Raw genomic sequence first — 20,480 nt, 5'->3', positions numbered from 1 at the left:
GGTTTATCATATCTCAGTTCAATTTCTCTAGCCACACCCTGGCCAGATACTGCCACACATGTTCTCAATTAAGAAATTACTTAAATGGGACCTGGCTGACAAAGTGAAGTAGACCAAAAGATCCTCAAAAGCTAGACATCATGCATAGATCTAAAGAAATTCAGAAACAAATGACAAAAAGTAATGGAGATCTAGCAATGTGGAAAAGGTTAAAAGCCATTTCTAATGCTTTGGAACTCCAGCGAACCACAGTGAGAGCCATTATCCACAAATGGGGAAAACATAGAACAGTGGTGAAACCTTCACAGGAGTGGCCGGCCAACCAAAATTTACCCAGAGGTGACGACTCATCCAAGAGGTCACAAAAGACCCTACAACAACATCCAAAGACCTGCAGGCGTCACTCGCCTCAGTTAAGGTCAGTGTTCATGACTCCACTATAAGAAAGAGACTGGGCAATAATGCCCTGCATGGTAGAAATCCAAGACGAAAACCACTGTTGAGGAAAAAGAACATTAAAACTTGTCTCAATTTTTCCAGAAGGCATCGTGATGATCCCCAAGACTTTTGGGAAAATTCTCTGTGGTTCGACGAGACAAAAGTTGAACTTTTTTGAAGGTGTGTTTCTCATCTGCCGTAAAAGTAACACTGCATTTCAGAAAAAGAACATCATCCCAACATTATAATATGGTGGTAGTGTGATGTCTGGGGCTGTTTTGCTGCTTCAGTACCTGGAAGACTTGCTGTGATAAAGGGAACCATGAATTCTGCTGTGTACCAAAAAATCCTGAAGGAGAATTGTCCGGCCATCTGTTCATGACCTTCTGCAGCAGGACAATGATCCAAAACACACCAGCAAGTCCACCTCTGAACGGCTGAAGAAAAACAAAATGAATACTTTGGAGTGGCCTAGTCAAAGTCCTGACCTGATTCCTAATGAAATGCAGTGGGATGACCTTAAAAAGGCAGTTCATGCTTGAAAACCGTCCAATGCGGCTGAATTACAACAATTCTGCAAAGGTGAGTGGGGCAAAATTCCTCCACAGCTCTGTAAGAGAAAAGAGACTGTGTGTTTACTTGTGTTGTCTTTGACTATTTAAATTTGGTTGACGACGGGAAACAAGTGTGACAAAAATACCAAAAAGTAAGAAATCAGGAAGGGTACAAACACACCTCTGTATTCTTCGCTCTTGCTCTCATACAGTGCAGACGCTTTTTTGCTTGCTCTACTTTTCATCGCCTCAGTTTACATTTTTCTTGCTCATGAGCTTGTTTTTCTTCTTCCAAAGAAATTAAAAGCTATGACTCCTGGATATTTTTTAAACCTGTGGGACTGTGCTTTTTTTGTAGCTACAGTCAGTTGTTGTCATATTCCAATATTTTTTCATAACCCCTCACCATTACGGGAGCGTGGCCTGCTAATTAGCAACAAGATGACTCCCTTTTCCACTGAAGACTATCACCAACTCCTACAGAAGATGGCGGCCCTGGGAACAAAAATCCACCATGTTGAAGTGTATGTGGATGTAAAGTCAGATGTCAGTCGAGGAATGAAACCACTCTACCATTGGTAAGCAGGATCATGCTAACAAACAGCCACTTAGCTCTTCAAAGACGACAGATGTGGACTGTGGAAATGGTAATGGATCATCCAGCAGTTCTCCCTGTAATTTAGTGGGAACAAAGCCAAGAGATATGGGACAGCATCCAAAAGGAAGGACAGAACACCAGCAGATGACCGAGGAATCTGGCTGGCCTCCATTGGGTGAGTCTTCAACCCCGAGAGAGCGGCCGTTGCCAGTTGCTACAGCGAATGGCAAAAAAAAAAAAAAAAAAAAAAAAAAAAAAGAGGACGCAAGTCAATAGAAGACAAACAGATTTGAGACAAAATCCTGGCAAAGAATGCTCATCCCCAACCACCACTGAAAAGTATTAAATTAAATCATGCAAGAAAAATATGGCACTGCAAACTTTAATAGTTGCTGATGGAGCTGTCAAGGATGTGAAACGTTTTTGCAGCGAGAAGAACACAAAAGTAGTGTGTTTTACCAACGACATGGTGTCGGATATCTCAAAAAAATAATAATAATCATGGAGACCACCCAACTGTGAAATCTATCATTATACACACAGGAGCCCTGGATGTTAAGCAGCAATCAGAGGTATTGAAACAAGATTTCATTGATCTCCTAACAAAGGTGCAATGCTTGGATGCTAAGGTTTTCATAAGTGGACCTCCACCAATGATACGATCTGGAGATGAACGTTTCAGCAGGCTCAGTCAATTAAATAAGTGGCTCAAAAAAGTGTGTATTGCGCTATTCGTGAGCTTCATTGACAATTTCTTCATTTTTTGGGAGTGCAGACATCTTTACAAGGCAGATGGTTTCTGTCTCAATAAAAAAGGGGTTAGGTTACTGGCTGACATTTTTTACCGTGTACACCACTCTGCGGCACGAAAGGAAAACATTCGCCTTGTTGGCAGGGCTGAAGGACAAAAGCCGCAGGAGTCGTCTCCAGTTGTACCTAAACAATCGAAGGAACAAGAGAAGACGACACGAGGCACAGATGGAGTAACCAGCGTCACCCAAACAATCGGAAGAACGAATGAGGAATGAGATGAGGCAGCACTTGGAATCTCTCCATTGGAGCAAAGCCCAAGACAACACTCACTATCATCTAGCTTACTCTATTAGATGTGACGGACAGGATGAAGGCCCTTGTTAATGTTGGAATCCACTGCACACCACGCCAATACATTCCTCCCGTTGGCCCTCGCCTAAAACCAATGTCCACTAAGATACGAAGGGCCCCTCCTCCACCCATGAAGAATCTTATCTCCAAATCTGACTGATATGTGTGGGGTTGCGGCTGCAAATCAGATCCAAACAACCTTCTTCTCCAGAATAAGTCAGACCCCCATGGAGATCAGGCATTTTTCATCTCTGTACAACCCCAATTCCAATGAAGTTGGGACATTGTGTTAAACAAATAAAAACAGAGTACAATGATTTGCAAATCATGTTTAACCTATATTTAATTGAATACACGACAAAGACATTTAATGCTGAAACTGATAAACTTTGTTTTTAGCAAATAATCATGAACTTAGAATTTTATGGCTGCAACACGTTCCAAAAAAGCTAGGACAGGTGGCAAAAAAAGACTGAGAAAGTTGAGGAATGCTCATCAAACACCTGTTTGGAACATCCCACAGGTGGACAGGCTAATTGGGAACAGGGGGGTGCCATGATTGGGTATAAAAGGAGCTTCCCTGAATTGCTCAGTCATTCACAAGCAAAGATGGGGCGAGGTTCACCTCTTTGTGAACAAGTGCGTGAGAAAATAGTCCAACAGTTTAAGGACAATGTTCCTCAATGTACAAATGATGTGTACAATTCTTTAAAGGTCAAAGGACAAAGATTTAAAAAAATTAATAAAAAATCTTGATAACTCGAGAACCCCTTTACAAACCACATCTGCCATTTCGAAGTGATTATATAGCAAATATACAGCAGTTAAATCGATAAATATGATGCATAATGCCCCTGATGCTTTTTGCATCCAGTGCCTTCCGGTTTTTGTCTCTTTCCGGCGCTGTGACGTCACACAAGCCAAACAACCTGTTCATTCGGTGTTGTGTGCTATTGTTCCATGCTGTTGTTCCCGTCCTTGTATATTTGTTGTCTCACGATGTCACGATGGTTTATTGTGTGGCAATTGGTTCTGCAAATGTTTCAGGCAGTGGCAAGATTTTCTTGGCTTTCCAAGTGAAAAGGGAATGCGTGACCAGTGGATGGGGAAAGTCACTCGACAGGGGAAGAAATGTGGTCAGCTATGGCTGCCTAGCAAGCGTGCTGATCACTTCGAACCGGCGTGTTTTGAGAAAGAGGTATACAGAGGTAGAGGCTGAAACCAGCTGCGGTGCCAACTATTTTTCCTAAAGCCATCGGGACCTCAACCGCCAGCAACAGAACTAAATATCGCAGCCGCCACGAAGCAGCAGCGAAGCGGCGGAGACAAGAGGCGGGGATGTCCTCGTATATACCTATGACTCTATTATGGTTACGATGCACTGGGGAGTAGGGAAAAAAAGACCCACGCAGTACTTGTCAGTACGGTCTGTACTTTTGCCTATATGACAAGCCAATAAGACTTTCTGTGGGGCGTGTTATAACGCTACTCGAGCGAGGGGCACACAACATATAGGAATATTGCATCCTACGTAAAAGCTTGTGCAGTGTTACTGAAACATGAATATATAATACGTATAGTCGTGCTAAAAAATATTGCACCCCTGCCGTGCTATTTTTCTAGCCATGACTGTATAAAAAGACATGCTTTTGACATACCGTCACATCGACCCAGTGGCCACTCTCTTTTTCTGCTACTTGGCTGCTCGTTGTAGTCACTGTCAGGTTTTGACCTCCTGATCGGCTCAGATGTACGGTTTGACGATGCCAAGATGGGTGCTCCTGTACGTCGAATTCCTCCTCCTCCTCATATTCCAACACGTTGCTCACCATTGCGTATAGAGTGTAGCGCGCTGTGTTTGTCAATTGCAACGTCACTTCTGGTAGACCTTGTGGTGGATAGAATAACCACACCCTGGTGTCTTGAGATTCGGGTATGTTCGGGGAGGACTCAATATGAGTCATAAAAATTTTATTTTTTTGCTAAACTATGGTTGAATACTTGCTGGAAGTTACATGCATGTATTACATAAACAATGCAAATATGAATTTTAACTGACCCCATAACATCTTTGTCATCTGACCTTTAAAGAAAACAAAGGACCAGGCAAAACCCATTTTATTTTAATGGGATTCAAATTAAACTGTCAAGCATTTCAGAAAAGCATTATCATTAAACAAAACATAACCACAAAGAAATAAATGGTTGTTGTTCAGTCATCAGTCATTGAAATAAATAAAAAATATATATATTTCACAAATTCTGCCTGGGTATTTAAACTTGTGAGCACAACTGTACATATATGCAGTCATATGTACCCCTGTCATATTGGAATGAAAGTGTAGGGTACACCTTTTTCATTACCACTAGGTGACATACTTGAATGAAAGTGTACAACTTTTTCATAACCTATAGGGGGCAGTGGCATATTGGAAAGAAAAAGTATAGCTTTTTCATAACCTCTAGATTGCAGCATACATTTATAAAATGTGAAACTCATTCATTTTCTCCTGTGTATAATGCGCACTATTGACTTTTTGGGGGGGGGATGAGCATTATGCAGGAGAAATTACGGTAACACTTTGATTTCTGAGTTTTAATTTTAAAGGATATTTATTTTCAATTAACTTATAACAATTCTAAAATGGTATAGGTAAATATGCAGACATTATGGGAGTGAATAAAAAAAGTGCTAATGGATCTAAAAATATAAAGTAATATACCATGCACACTTGTAGTGGAACGAGGCTTTGAAAATATGACGTGGTTCCGAGCTGCATAATTGTTCTCTCTGCTTTGTCTGAATCCAATATAATGTCCTTGGGGATTTTCCACATTACCTATTGGCGATAGGTGGCCTTGGCGGAATTGTTTTTTCTCTCCAGGGTCACGGAGGTCCTCAGCTGTCTGCATGTTATTCCCCATTCGTCTGGTGAGACGTAAAACTCTCGCGTTCAAGACTAAGGTGTGCATGAGGTTTGTAATGTTTCTGCAGTTATGGCAGACACAAATCCATTGATCAGGGTGCTTCCTCTGATGTCTTGTGGCGGACGTCAAAACATGGAGGTGGTGTCACGTCGCAGAAAGTCTTTATCACAGTATGGGATTACTTTCAACTCAAGTCTGTCAACACTCTTGTTACGTGTGGACATGTTTTTTTTTCAAGGGATGCCCTGATCCAACTTTTTCCACTTCCGATCTGATACCGATAATGTAGCTTTGAGTTTTGGATGAGCAATAATTTAAAAAATTAAATAAAAAAATAAAAAAATAAAAATAAAAAGACAGTCTGACAGAAACATCATGCTAATCGCTCAGCTATATCACATGACGTCACAAACCCCAAAATAAATGATTGGTAGTACAGTACACTTGGCACATTGGTCTGGCTGGAACCACGTTATGAAGGAGAATAGCCAGCTTTGAAGAGCAAAATACAGGCAAATTAGGATGTGTTCAGAGAGGAAAATACAGTAATATACAAATTGAAGACGGCTTGTGTGGAGGAATGGGCCAAAATCACACCGGAACAATGCATGCGACCAGTTTCTCCATACAGGAGGCATCTTGAACCTGTCATTGCACACAAAGGCTTTTGTACAAAGTATTAAATAAATACCAGTTGGCGTGTTCAATACTTTTTCCCTGTGTCATTTCACATTATTACACATAATTTCAGATTTTATTTTTCTACTTTCTTTGTATGTATGGATTACTTGGGTTGTTCCCAACATCTGAAAAGAAAATTTCACCATAGGGACATGTTCAAGCAAGTCGTGTCCTCTAATTAGCATTGCAGGTATCTTCAAATGTATAATCAGTAAGCCTATTTAAAATCACTGTGCTTTTGGGTGACATGGAGTGTAGTACACTAAACATGGTCCAGAGGAAGAAAAGAAGAGTCATCTCAGGAGATTAGAAACAAACGAGCCCAGAACAACCTCCCAAGAAATTAAAGGTGAACTTCAAGATCAAGGTACATCAGTGTCAGATCGCACCATCCGTTGCCGTTTAAGCCAAAGTGGACTTCATGGGAGACGACCAAGGAGGACACCACTGTTGAAAATCATACAAAAAAGAAAGACTGGAATTTGCCAAACTACATAATGACAAGCCACAAAGCTTCTGGGAGAACGTCCTATGGACAGATGAGACAAAACTGGAACCTTTTGGCAAGGCACATAAGCTCTATGTTCACAGGTGGTGAAAAAGCTCCTCGGTGGCAAGGCCCCGGGGGTGGATGAGATTCGCTCAGCGTTCCTAAAGGCTCTGGACGTTGTGGGTCTGTCCTGGTTGACATGCCTCTGCAAATCGGACTGGGGTGGTGGTCCCCCTTTTTAAGAAGGGGGACCGGAGAGTGTGTTCCAACTACAGGGGGATCACACTCCTCAGCCTCCCTGGCAAGGTCTATTCAAGGGTACTGGAGAGGAGGGTCCATCAGGAAGTCGAATCTCAGATTCAGGAGGAGCAGTGTGGGGTTTTCATCCTGGGCGTGGAACAGTGGACCAGCTCTACACCCTCGGCAGGATCCTCGAGGGTGCATGGGAGTTCACCCAACCAGTCTACCAGTCACCCAACCAGTCTGGACTTGGAGAAGGCGATCGACCGTATTCCTCAGGTGCTCTTGTGGGGGGGTGCTTCGGGAGTATGGGGTACCGAAACCCCTGATACGGGCTGTTCAGTCCCTGTACGACCGGAGTCAGAGTTAGGTCCGCATATCCGGCAGTAAGTCGGACTCGTTCCCGGTGAGGGTTGGACTCCGCCAAGGCTGCCCTTTGTCACCGATTCTGTTCATAACTTATGGACAGAATTTCTAGGCGTAGCCGAGGCGTAGAGGGGTCCGGTTTGGTGGCCTCAGTATTGCATCTCTGCCTTTTGCAGATGATGTGGTTCTGTTGGCTTCATCAGGCCGTGATCTCCAACTCTCACTGGAGCGGTTCACAGCAGAGTGTGAAGTGGCTGGAATGAGAATCAGCACCTTCAAATCTTAGACCATGGTCCTCAGTCGGAAAAGGGTGGCGTGCCCTCTCCAGGACGGGGATGAGATCCTGCCCCAAGTGGAGGAGTTCAAGTATCTTGGGTTCTTGTTAAGGAGTGAGGGAAGAATGGAACGGCAGATCGACAGGCGGAACGGTGCAGCGTCTGCAGTGATGTGGACTTTGTTTCGGTCCGTTGTGGTGAAGAAGGAGCTAAGCCGAAAGGCGAAGCTCTCGATTTACCGGTCGATGTACATTCCTAGCCTCACCTATGGGCACGAGCTGTGGGTCGTGACCGAAAGAATAATATCCCGGATACAAGCGGCCTAAATGAGTTTCCTCCGCAGGGTGTCTCTTCCTTAGAGATAGGGTGAGAAGCTCGGTCATCCGGGATGATCTCAGAGTAGAGCCGCTGCTCCACCACATCGAGAGGAGCCAGATGAGGTGGCTGGGGCATCTGATTCGGACGCCTCCCTGGTGAGGTGTTCCGGGCACGTCCCCACCGGGAGGAGACCCCGGAGACGACCCAGGACACGCTGGAGAGACTACGTCTTTCGGCTGCCCTGGGAACACCTCGGGATCCCCACGGAAGAGCTGGATGAAGTGGCTGGGGAGAGGGAAGTCTGGGCGTCCCTGCTAAAGCTACTGCCCCTGCGACGCGACCTCGGATAAGCGGTAGAAAATGGATGGATGGATGGGTGGGTGAATTGGCTACTTAATTACATACAGTGAGGAGGAGGTGAACACAACCACGTATGTTATTTTTCCGGATGGTTTCGTGCTTTGTTTGTTGGGCAAACAAACATTACTGAGGTACAGAAACTAAATCGATCACTCTGATAATTTAGGGGAACCGATGTTTTGTTTTAACTCACCCCGATGACGTAGCAATTTAATGTACAGGTGTACGCATATTGCGCCGCACACATACAGTACGTCTGCTTATGAAATCACTTGTGTCTACGTTCAATTACAACCTGAAAACTCAATGAGCCACTGGTCAATTTTTGTCAATAACATTTCCAAACCAACTACTTAATCAGACATAGCATTTCTCGCTAAATTAGACAGCGTTTGTTTTGTGTGTAAAGAAGGTGGGGGGGGTAAAGGCCCTGAGAGATCAGAAGCACCTGCGATAACGGTTACATCAGTCTCATTTTCCAGTGCTCTAAAAAGAGCACTTATTGGTTTCAATAAGTTAAAGGATTTCACATTCAATCCAAAAAGAATTTTAAAAGTTTGTTGTTGTTTCAATTTGTTTTCATTCAAAAATGTAAATGTAAAGTTTTAAAGGACCCATACCATGAATTAAAAAATATATATTTTCCTTATCTTTGAAGTCCTTTTATCAGGTTTGCAAGATCACTGCATGCCCTTTTTCCAAGCTATTCTATCGGATATTCGGTCGGATTTCTCATTATTATTTGATACATAAATAAGCTTTGCTGTGATTGAATCGCTGTTATTCTTAATTTAAACATGGTATGGTGGGGCGGGCGCCAGGCCGGGTGCTGGCACATCTGCCCCCCCCCCCCCCTCCCGCCCACTCCACCCCTTTGGGCTCTGCCTTCCTCTCCCCGATCTTGGCACCCTCGCCTGTCCTTCCTTGCTCACGACGGGCGCCTAACATGGAGTTGCTTTGGTGGGTTATGACCATTTTTGGATGGCTGCTGGCTCCTGTGTTGGGCCCTCGTGCGTTGGGCTGGGGCCCCCAAGCTCTTCGGGGGTGGTGGGGGCAGTGACGGTGGTGGTCCGGTGCCCTGTTTGGTCGGGCTCAGGACCTCCCTGGGTCCTAGGGCGGGTCGGTGGCGTCCCCCTGGTTGGGTCCCCTGCTGGATCGGCTTGCTGACTCAGCCCTTCCCTTGTGGGTGGAGGGGGGGAACTGGGGGAGCTCAGCCTTCCTCGATGTGCCGGCTCAGCAACTCCGTACACCAGTTGACTAACATGCATGTGATATGGTGTTCATTCACTAATATGTTCGATAGCCACACTATAGGCTTGAATTACTTGTGGTGGGAATCACTAACAACAGCACAGGTTATACTACCATATCAACTCACAGGTTCACAGGTGTTTAGACACTAAAAAAAAAGAAAGAATCCCACCGCACCACTATTCAGTAACGCTGCCTTGCTCATTTTCCCACATCCTGTCCTGGCCTTTTCTGTCCTCTCTTGTTCTCTTGGTTAGTTATTGCATGTCCTCACCGGGTTTGCCCCCACCCCAACCTCACATCTACAAATAGCTAGACCAGGGATGGGCAAACTAAGGCCCGCGGGCCACATCCAGCCCATTGATAATTTCAATCCAGTAATCCGGCCCGCCAAAGGTACAGAATCGCCCAAATCATATCAAAATCATGACTACATTCATTAGACCTTGTCCTGTAATGCCCAGTGGTTCCACCAGGTAGCGCAGTAGGTATGTTGACATTGACTTGACTTTGGCTGTTCTGTTTTTACTCTGCAACTGCTCTGAACTCTTCTTCACCCATGAGTGGGCAAAAGAAAAGTCGACAGTGAGTGCCGAGTGTTTAATATAGAATGGACTACTAAATACTTTTTCACTGTAGTCTAGTCAAAGGCTGTTATGTCTTATTTGTTAAGAAACCATTGCGGTTTTAGAGGAATATAACATCAGACGTCACTTTTCAACCAAGCATGCTGATTATTCTAACAACCAGTCCATGCAGGAACTGATGGATCCAGCTCAGCGCTTAAAATCAAGCTTGCAGGCTCTGCAAAACAAAATCATCTGACAAACTGCCATCCAATATTCAGTCACCAAGGCTAGTTTTTTGCTGGCATTCAAACTAGAAAAGACCAGCAAGCCTCTTTCCCAAGGAGAGTTTCTGAAAGAATGCATGGTAGAGAGAGCAAGTGTCTTGTGTCCTGAGAGCAAGAACACATTTGAAAACATCAGCTTATCACCCAGGAGAGTGAATCGCTGTGTTGAGCAAATAAATGAAGACTTAGCTAACAAGCTAAACAAAAAAAGCAGTCATTTACATTGTATTCCTTGGTACTGGACCAAAGTGATGACAAATACCACTCAGCTTTTAATTTTTAATCAGAGGAATTAATGAATATTTCGAGATAACTGAGGAGTTTTTGGGCATGGAATCCCTGAACGTAAAAACGCGAGGAGAGAATTTGTATGACAGTGTGTCGGGTGTCATCAAGAGGCACAAGCTACCTTGGAGTACGCTTGCCAACATTACCACAGATGGCTCGCTAAATCAGTCACTGATTAGTAGTGGTGCACTCACCTAACTTTGATGCGGGCAGCGTGAGGTCAGTTCCCACTCGGTGACGGTTTGAATGTGAGTGAGAATGGCTGTCCGTGTCTATGTGCACCCTGCGACTGACTGTGGACCAGTTCAGGGTGTAGTCTGCCTTTGGCTCGAAGTCAGCTGGGATGGGCTCCAGCGCCTCGCGATCCTGAACTGGATAACTAAATAATTTACCACTCAAATGTCTACTGGTTAAGTTCAGGGAAAGTGTGCGATCGAGTATCGGAGCGCAAACAGGATCTCTTTTTTGGCGTTACTGGAGAAAACCAACGATTTTCCTGAGCTGAGTAACACAGATTGGCTTTGTGATTTAGCTTTTGCTGTGGACATACTGACACATACAGTGGGTATGCAAAGTATTCAGACCCCCTAAATGTTTCACTTTTTGTTATATTGCAGCCATTTGCTAAAATTAAGTTGTTTTTTTTCCTCAATATACACACGGCACCTCAAATTGACAGAAAAATAACTGAATTGTTGAAATTTTTGCAGATTAAAAAAAGGAAAACTGAAATATCACACAGCCATAAGTATTCAGACCCTTTGGTCAGTATTTAGTACAAGCACCCTTTTGAGCTAATACAGCCATGTATCTTTTTGAGAAGGATGCAACGAGTTTTTCACACCTGGATTTGGGGATCCTCTGCCATTCCTCCTTGCAGATCCTCTCCAGTTCTGTCAGGTTGGATGGTGAACGATGGTGGAGAGCAATTTGCAGGTCTCTCCAGAGATGCTCAATTGGGTTCAAGTCAAGGCTCTGGCTGGGCCACTCAAGAAGAGTCAGAGTTGTTCTGAAGCCACTCCTTTGTTATTTTAGCTGTGCGCTGAGGGTCATTGTCTTGTAGGAAGGTGAACCTTCGGCCCAATCTGAAGTCCTGAGCGCTCTGGAGAAGGTTTTCGTCCAGTATATCCCTGTACATGGCCACATTCATATTTCCTTTGATTGCAATCAGTCGTCCTGTACCTACAGGAGGCTTCCGTCGGGCCACTCTGCCATAAATCCCCGGACTGGTGGAGGGCTGCAGTGATGGTTGGCTTTCTAGAACTTTCTCCCATCTTCCGACTGAATCTCTGGAGCTCAGCCACAGTGATCTTTGGGTTCTTCTTTACCTCTCTCACCAAGGCTCCTCTCCCCCAATTGCTCAGTTTGGCCGGACGGCCAGCTCTAGGAGGGGTTCTGGTTGTCCCAAACGTCTTCCATTTAAGGATTATGGAGCCCACTGTGCTCTTAGGAACCTTAAGTGCAACAGAATGTTTTATGTAGCCAGATCTGCGCCTTGCCACAATTCTGTCTCTGAGCTCTTCAGGCAGTTCCTTTGACCTCATGATTCTCATTTGCTCTGACATGCACTGCTGTAAGGTCTTATATGGCCAGGTGTGTGGGTTTTCTAATCAAGTCCAATCAGTATAATCAAACACAGCTGGACTCCAATGAAGTTGTAAAACAATCTCAAGGATGAGAAGAAGAAATGGACAGCACCAATATATGAGTGTCACAGCAAAGGGTCTGAATACTTATGCCTGTGATTTATTTTTAAATCTGAAAAAATAAAAAAAAATAAAATTATGTCAATATGAAATGCTGTGTACATTAATGAGGAAAAAAATGAACAAATAATTTTGAAAATGGCTGCTATATAACAGAGTGAAAAATTTAAGGGGGTCTGAATAAAAATGAATTCCGTACCCACTGTATGAATGAGCTGAACGTGAAGCTACAAGGGAAAGACCAGTTTGTGCATGAAATGTGTACAAACATCAGAGCCTTCAAAACCAAGCTCGCTTTATTCTCAAAGCAAATGTCAAACAAGTACTTTGTTTATTTGCCAACACTGGCTATGCCGAAATAGGCTCCTCGACGTGAAAAAATACAGGAAATCACTCGACGATCTGCATGGAGAATTCTGCCATTGTTTCTCTGATTTTGGAAAACTTGACAAGTCACTTCAGCTGGTGTCATGTCTCCTCACATAAGACCCTGAAACAGCGCCACGGGAGCTGCAGATGGAACTGATTGATCTCCAATGTGATACTGTCTTAAAAGTTCAACTCTCAAACTGGATGAGTTTTATTCTTCATTAAGCGAGGACAATCGCTTAAACATGGCACAGAGAATGCTGGTGGTGTTTGGCTCTACATGTGTGTGTGACAAATAACCATTCGCACTCACATTCACACTTGCGGGCAATTTAGAGTCTTCAATTAACCTACCGTGTATGTTTTTGGGATGGGGGAGGAAACCGGAGTGCCCGGAGAAAAGCCACGCAGACACGGGGAGAACATGCAAACGCCCTAGAGGCAGGGATGGGATTTGAACCCCGGTCCGCAGAACTGTGAGGCAGACGTGCTAACCAGTCGTACCACCGTTCCACCTATCAAAAACATAAGGCATTAATTTAAAAAAAGGCACAAACAGCCTTTATGTTGTGCAACTTCACTGCAGCAACCAGCATTTTAGCATGTGACATAAAATTCAGTAGGATCTCATGGCTGTGTACTTTTGGACTCACCAGCTGACTCGGAAAAAGACAAATATTCTTCATACTGAGTTTTGGAAGTGTTCAAACTAAAATTAAGACATCTATATTGGAGCACATAAGGCACCAATTGTCCAAATATTTTGTCTATTAAGAAAGAGTGAACCACACTTCTACATACTCGGGTCAAATAGTGGAGTCCAAAGCAAACACGGTGAAGCAGCATTTAGCTATAATGCGGCACATAAATGGAATAAGTTGCCAACAGAAGTGACGTCAGCCCCAAGTGTGCATGTTTTTATGTCCAGGTTAAGAACTCTTCCCCCCCCCCCCCCCCCCCTCATGCTTTTGAGAGCATTTCCACATTTAAATAATATTTCCTGCACAGTACTCTACTTTAATTGTACTTTTATTTATTCAGCAACTCCGTACACCAGTTGACTAACATGCATGTGATGTGGTGTTCATTCACTAATGCATTCGATAGACACGCTATACGCGTCAATCACTTGTCCTGGGATCACTAACAACAACACAGGTTATACTAAAATAACTCACAGGTTCTTACAGGTTCTCTCTCTGATTGGTCCCGGGCGATATCACACCGTTTTGCGGTGGCCAAGCGTTCATAGCGACATGCCGTTTGGCTCTTTCGATGTGGGGTCTTACTATCATTGTGAAGCAGAATTCCCCAAGCGTTGGATAGTTGGCCCACTAATCCGGAATGTGAGCTGATAGTGACAATAAAGAGAGACCTGGAGAGGGGCGTAACCAGATGATGTTCTGCAGGCTGGAGATGGATACTATTCCATGCACTTGAATATAACCGGTATGCGACATTCATCGCTTGCGCACATTTTGGCAACAATAGGCTGGTTTACATTGAGTGTTCTGTTTCAATAATAATTGATTTAGAAGCCCAAACAAAACAAAAATGTTCTATATAAAGACCTCAATCGGAATAAACAGGCTGAATCCAAATGGAATTTCATTCGCTTTCACAGGCGTGGAATATTCTTTTTGCCAAACCAATCCTAAATCAGGCAGCACGGTGGAGGCTGGTTAGAGCGTCTGCCTCACAGTTCTGAGGTCCCGGGTTCAATCCCCGGCCCCGCCTGTGTGGAGCTTGCATGTTCTCCCCGTGCCTGCATGGGTTTTCTCAGGGCACTCCGGTTTCCTCCCACATCCCAAAAACACGCATGGTAGGTTTATTGAAGACTCTATATTGCCCGTAGGTGTGAATGTGAGTGCGAATGGTTGTTTGTTTGTATGTGCCCTGCGATTGGCTGGCAACCAGTTCAGGGTGTACCCCGCCTCCTGCCCGATGATAGCTGGGATAGCCTCCAGCACGCCCGCGACCCTAGTGAGGAGAAGCGGCTCACAAAATTTTTAACTAGTTGTTTTTAATCAAGTGTTTTGTTTAATAAACGTATCAAAACAATCCCAGTTACTAAACTGAATAGACAATGGACCTCCATCTCGATAAATGACGTGACGTTCACAAAGTGTTCATGTCACACGGCTGTTGCGATTAAACAAATTGCACATGTATGGACCCAATTGGAATAGATCACGTCCCATGAGACTGAGCGTTGATCAGAGATCTTCAATCAGAATGATTTCAATCTACATGACAAAAGTCTCCATGTAAACCTGGCTAGTGACTGCAAGCTTCGCTATTTAATCCACAGTTATATTACCAATTATAAATATAGTTAAGTATTGTTATAAAACACATGTATACTTTATAGACTGTATTTGTATGGCTTGGCGTCAGCTGAGACTCGCTCGCTTAAAACCCAGAAATGCTGCATTGCCGTTCGGCCAAGTTGAGTGGGTGGGTACTAACACACGAAATGGGTAGGGGACTTGAATATAAATTGACGACACTACATCAAAGGGCTGCACGATTATGGCCAAAAAAATTAATCACGATAATTTTGATCAAAATTTTAATCACGATTATCAATCATGATCATTCTGCATGTTTGGGAAAAATATTTTTCATTGCACTACTTTTCAAACAATGTTACAGTTTCGAGTGCAAAATGAATATTTAAATAAATAAGTGATAGATAAAAAATTTAAAAACAAAAAAAATCTTTACAAAAGGCTACCTAGATAAATTTACATTATTATTATTATTTATTTCTATTACATAATGCAAACATGAATTCCAACTTAATGGATGCAGATACAGTTAATGCATAAAACGCAATAACGTCAGGCTGTCAGCACCGACTTGCCATTTGAAAATCCCCGTCAATATTGTAACCTGTCAAGAATGGGCAAGTCTCCATTGTTCTGCTTGACCATTGGTCAGTTGTGCATGGTCACAAACTGCAAAGAACACGACAGCTGATTTCCCTCATTATTTACTTCTGGTATTTTTTTTACTCCGGTCAGGGCAAACGAAAGCTGAAATCAAGGCAGCCGCTCCAATGATTGTTGAGAGTGTCTGACTGTGACACGCCGCCTTTTCTGCCAACGTGCTGAGAGGGCCAATTGAAAATAACAGCTTCATATATTGTAACATTGGACATCAATGCCCTTTTAAGCTTTTATTTTGAAGTTGGTCACGGAAGCAAAATGCTGGCCCTTAATGAAGCCTTAAACATGCGTTTGCCCCCTGGTGGCTGACTGACAGGGTTGCGGGGACTGCTACAAATTAAGCACTTTTCATATGCAAACAAACCATTTCACAGACTCATTTTGACGTTATTATGCATTGATCCCACTCCATCCCTATTCAGAGTGTGTTGAAAAAAAATAGTGAAATTCACTCCCATCCCATGGGAATCCTAAGGAACTCTGTGGGAATCCCGAAAAAATGTTGGCCTCTAAGACACACCCAAGTACCGGTACTGTAGTAGTATATGCTGCTCCCTTTTATGCAGACGGCACAGTTTTGATTCCCAGTCAGTACCCCAACCACTGCCGGTGGTAAAAAAAAAATAAAATAAAAAAAAAAATAAAAAAAAGCCCGGGTAAAAATGGATGGGTTGCGTCATTAAGGGTATCTGGTGTAAAAACTGTGCCAAACAAATCATGCGAGTAACTCGCTGTGGCGACCCCTGACAGGGAAAAGCCAAAAGTCACTTCTTCTTAAGACACAAACAAAGCTTCCGAAAAATTCCTCCTCTCCACTTTAAGCACTTTAGAGCTGAGCAGCATGTTTAACTGATTCACTGCCACCCGTTTCCTGAGCAGGGAACCCAGAGACTGCCAGGTATTTTCAAGCAATTTCACTCATGTTTCAAGCCCTACAGAATATTGTGTACTATGACTATGTAAACACTAAAACCACCAAAAGAAAGATCGGACTCTCTTCTTTCATCAGAAATTTTTTTTTGTCTCTAGCTTATACCGTTCTTTAGTAATCAGTAGCCAAATATAGGCTACTTTCAGCCATATCTGTTTCTGGAGGAAAAAAACAGACTTTTTGTGAAAGCAGACAGATCAAGCAGAACAATTACTTTGGCACCAATGTTTTTTTTTTTCTTCAGTGAAATTCTCAAACATCTGAACATAAAAACAACACAGAAAGTACTTTTGACAGAAAAATAATTTATTTTATAATTATAACTGTACAGAATTTACATTGGACAAAAATGCATGAACAAATGGGGCTGCCAGACTTGCACTTTTTCCCTCCAAATTTTCCTCCTCTACTCTTTGGTCAATAGTCCAGGCTTTTATTACAACCCCAATTCCAATGAAGTTGGGACATTGTGTTAAACAGAATACAATCATTTGCAAATCATGTTCAAACTGATAAACTTTGTTTTTAGCAAATAATCATTAACTTAGAATTTTATGGCTGCAACACGCTCCAAAAAAGCTGGGACAGGTGGCAAAAAAGACTGAGAAAGGAATGCTCATCAAACACCTGTTTGGAACATAACACAGGTGAACAGGCTCATTGGGAACAGGTGGGTGCCATGATTGCTTCCCTGAATTGCTCAGTCATTCACAAGCGAAGATGGGGCGAGGTTAACCTCTTTGTAAAAAAGTGCGTGAGAAAATAGTCGAACAGTTTAAGGACAATGTTCCTCAACGTACAATTGCAAGGAATTTAGGGATTTCATCATCTACGTATAATCCATATAATCATCAAAAGGTTCAGAGAATCTGGAGAAATCACTGCATGTAAGCGACAAGGCCGAAAACCAACACTGAATGCCCGTGACCTTCGATCCCTCAGGCGGCACTGCATCAAAAACCGACATCAATCTGTAAAGGATATCACGACATGGGCTCAAGAACACTTCAGAAAACCAATGTCAGTTCGGCGATACATCCGTAAGTGCAACTTGAAACTCTACTATGCAAAGCAAAAGCCATTTATCAACAACACCCAGAAACGCCGCCGGCTTCTCTGGGCCCGAGCTCATCTAAGATGGACTGATGCAAAGTGGAAAAGTGTTCTGTGGTCCGACTAGTCCACATTTCAAATTGTTTTTGGAAATTGTGGACGTCGTGTCCTCCGGGCCAAAGAGGAAAATAACCATCTAGACTTATGGACGCAAATTTCAAAACCCAGCATCTGTGATGGTATGGGGCTGTGTTAGTGCCAATGGCATGGGTAACTTACACATCTGTGAAGGCACCATTAATGCTGAAAGGTACATACAGGTTTTGGAGAAATGTATGCTGCCATTCAAGCCACGTCTTTTTCATGGACACCCCTGCTTATTTCAGCGAGACAATGCCAAACCACATTCTGCACGTGTTACAACAGTGTGGCTTCGTAGTAAAAGAGTGCGGGTACTAGACTGGCCTGCCTGCAGTCCAGACCTGTCTCCCATTGAAAATGTGTGGCGCATTATGAAGCGTAAAATACAACAACGGAGACCCCAGACTGTTGAACAGCTGAAGCTGTACATCAAGCAAGAATAGGAAAGAATTCCACCTACAAAGCTTCAACAATTAGTGTCCTCAGTTCCCAAACGTTTATTGAATGTTGTTAAAAGAAAAGGTGATGTAACAGAGTGGTAAACATGACCCTGTCCCAGCTTTTTTGGAATGCGTTGCAGCCATAAAATTCTAAGTTCATGATTATTTGCTAAAAACAGTAAAGTTGATCAGTTTGAACATTAAATATCTTGTCTTTGTAGTGTATTCAATTAAATATATGTCGAACATGATGTGCCAATCATTGTATTCTGTTTTTATTTCTTTCGTTTAACACAACGTCCCAACTTCATTGGAATTGGGGTTGTACCTTGCGCATAAAATCTAGCACAGTTTTATCCACATCTGAATTTTATTCTTTGGTGGTGGTGAATGGGAGCTTGTGTGGTTGTCATTGTCCTTGAAACCAGTCCCTACTTCTGCTCGAAGCACAACCTGTGCAGTTACTACATTTAGACCCCCTTGAATTTTTCACTCTGTTATATTGCAGCTATTTGCTAAAATTAAGTAAATTTTTCCCTCATTAATGTACACACAGCACCCCATATTTACAGAAAAAAAACTGAATTGTTGTAAATTTGAATTTCAACAATTCCGTTTTTTTTTCAGTCAATATGGGGTGCTGTGTGAACATTGAGGTAAAAAAATGAAAAATGATTGAATTGAGTGAAAAATTTCAGGGGTCTGAATACTTTCCGTACCCACGGTAAATTGTTAAAATTGCTGCCGTGGGACGTGGAAAAAAAAAAAAGCTTTCAATTACCTTTTTTGTCTGCATTGTGTACTGGAGTGGGAGTTGAACGTCGGCTGAAATGCATAACCTGTAAGTTTTAAAAAAATACATACCATTACGAGAGTACTTTTTATTGATGACATGTTTTGCAAAGGTAAAAAAAAAAACGTTACTTTGTCGTTGCAATCCTAAAAGACGTTCGACTCGCGGGTGTTGGATGATGAAGATGGACGAGCTGGAAATGGAAAATTCAAATCAGTACTGGCAACAGATATGACATTGTAATGTGAACTAGAGGGACAAAATTTCACAGAGCGTGTTTGCTCGCTAAATGTAGCTAACGTGAGGTGCAAACGAGTTACCTTCGTTTCCATATCATCCGGAGGATCTCGGGATGAAGCTTGGCTGGCGATCCAGAGGGAGTTCACTCATCTGACGATTCCTGATCCCCTTTACTCAAATTCTGGTCGGCACACGATAAGCTGGCAAGCGGCCGAGAGCATCTCGCCATATGGCCCGACATTTTGGGCGATAGCTTTGCAAGAAAGCGATCAGCTCGGAGCGTCACCCTTTATTCCCCCCCGCATGATCTAAGGCGTCTTTCCTGTCGGTCACAGGAATATTTTTCTTGCCTTGGCGCAATAAATTTCTAAAGCCAAAAGCTTTTTTTTTTTTTTTTTTTTTAGATTTTTCTCATTTTGTCTTCTCTCTTTTCCACCTTTATGCTGGTCTTTTCTCACCGTCTCTTGCACCCCGCCTCCTCCTCCTCTTCCTCTGAGGGAGGGACGTTTACCTTAAGGCATTGTTGCCCTCTACAGGGTGCCATTCCTCATTGCAGTTATCTAGAGGCTTGGCGATCACACAAACTGCACAAGACCCTCACCCAGTCATCCCCGTTAAAAAACACCATTGACGTCTTTAGAAGGCATTGTCAGGGAATAGCTCGATTCTGAATAACGTCTTTGGGCAGCATTGGCAGGGAATGAGTTGAGTGTTAACATTTTTTACGAATAATTTTGCTAGAATACACCGTTAGAATTGTAGGCATGGCCCTGAAAATTATGCAGCAAGAATTGTGGCACAAGAAGCCACCCTTAAAACTAGGCTATTTTTTTTATGTGTGTGTGTATGTATGTATGTGTGTATATATAATATATATATAATATATATAATATATATATATATATATATTATATATATAATATATATATATATATATATATATATAATATATATAATATATATATATAATATATATATATAAGCACATTTCATACACAAGACAAAAAACTCAACGTGCTTTCAAAACAAAGAGCAAAAATAATTAAAAACAAAGTACATAAAATTAAAAGACAAAATGTACAGTGCTAGAGAAATCATTTAAGAAATGGAAA

General features: G+C 42.7%; 1 protein-coding gene and 1 long non-coding RNA gene across 4 annotated transcripts in view; both read right to left on the bottom strand.

The window, feature by feature from the left end:
* nucks1a (nuclear casein kinase and cyclin-dependent kinase substrate 1a) overlaps positions 1 to 20,480 on the bottom strand; it is an 87,947-nt gene that overhangs the window by 13,901 nt on the left and 53,566 nt on the right. The gene's annotated exons all lie outside the window — the stretch shown is intronic.
* Positions 1,855 to 20,220, bottom strand: LOC133483213 (uncharacterized). Its single transcript, XR_009790052.1, has 3 exons — positions 19,260 to 20,220; positions 19,117 to 19,174; positions 1,855 to 12,502 (listed from the first exon to the last, which is right to left on the bottom strand). It is a non-coding gene; the product is annotated as an uncharacterized LOC133483213 (long non-coding RNA).

Source organism: Phyllopteryx taeniolatus, chromosome 9 (assembly GCF_024500385.1).
Source record: "Phyllopteryx taeniolatus isolate TA_2022b chromosome 9, UOR_Ptae_1.2, whole genome shotgun sequence".
Taxonomy (NCBI): Eukaryota; Metazoa; Chordata; class Actinopteri; order Syngnathiformes; family Syngnathidae; genus Phyllopteryx; species Phyllopteryx taeniolatus.
This window is presented reverse-complemented; position numbering and strand designations above follow the sequence as displayed.